This window comes from Apodemus sylvaticus, chromosome 2 (assembly GCF_947179515.1).
Source record: "Apodemus sylvaticus chromosome 2, mApoSyl1.1, whole genome shotgun sequence".
Classification (NCBI taxonomy): Eukaryota; Metazoa; Chordata; class Mammalia; order Rodentia; family Muridae; genus Apodemus; species Apodemus sylvaticus.
Window position 1 is genome coordinate 115,792,460 of NC_067473.1, and position 1,348 is coordinate 115,793,807.

Genomic DNA, 1,348 nt, shown 5'->3' on the forward strand with positions numbered 1-1,348 from the left:
CTTAGGGGACCCCTGTGAAAGGGCTGTTTTACCCCCACCAAAGGATCTCAACCTATAGCACTAGCTGCTCTGGGTCCTGCCAGTCGACACCATGCCATTGCATAGCCAAGGCTGACCTTGGACTTCTATCCTCCCAAGTGCTGGGATCACAGATGTTTGCCATGCAGGCAAAAACATGTTTTCAAAGGGAAAATTAGAAATGGGAGAAACTGGGAGCTGGAGCCATGCTCAGGGGCTCAGCGTACACATTACAGCTCCTGTAGAGGACCCCAGCACCCACGTGGCCGTTCACAATCATCCACAAGTCCAGTCCCAGGGGATCTGACATCCTCCTCTGCCTTCCGCAGGCACAGGCAGGCATGCATGTGGTTCACGGACATACATTCAGGTGAAGCCCTCAAACACATAAAAAAGTAAACAAACCAAAATATATATTTAAAGAAGGAAACGATAGAAACAACCATGGCGGCACACACCTGTAATCCCAGAATTTAGGAGCTAGAGACAGGCCAGTCTGAGATACATGAAACCCTGTCTCAAAACACAGGAAAAAGAAAAGGCAATGCCAGGGTCATGGTCTGTCTGTACTGGATGACAACATTCTTTTGTGGGCCATCGGACACTTGGCTACAGTGTACAGGTGTATGACAGAATCATATTTTGAACTGAAATAAATATGATTGAAAAATGCAGATTCAAAAACCTTAACTCCCCCAGGTTACGGATCTATTTATTTATTTATTTATTTATTTATTTATTTATTTATTTAATGTGTACGATTGGTTTTGCTTATACATATTATGTGCACTGTGTGCATGCAGTGCCCATGGAAGCCAAAAGAGGTTGTCGGGTCCCCTGGAACTGGTGTTAGGATTGTGAGTTGTCCTGAGGGTTCTGGGAACTGAACCCAGGTCCTTGCAGAAGCAGTCAGTGCTTCTTATCCACTGAGCCATCTCTCCAGCCCCAAAACCCATGTTTCTAAGTTGCTGTCTCCCATTCTGTTTTTTTAAAGGTTAGTGTTGCAAGTTTTTTTTCATTATGTTAATTTATATGTGACTGTGCAGGAATGCATGCCTGCCACAGTGTGAGGGGAAGCCAGACAACAGCTCTCAGGAGCCATGGTGGAGTCCTTCCACCATGAAGGTCCCAGGGACTGAACTTGGGTCACAGAGCATCAGGTACTTCACCTGCCAGGCATCTCTGCAGCCCAGCCGTTTTTCCTCCTCCACTTTACAGTCCCTTAGGGATGTTTTTTCTTGTCCACCCTTAAATGGTCTCATTCTTTTTGTTTTTGTTTTGAAGCAGGGTCTCATGTAGCTCAGGCTGACTTCGAACTTCATATTTAGCC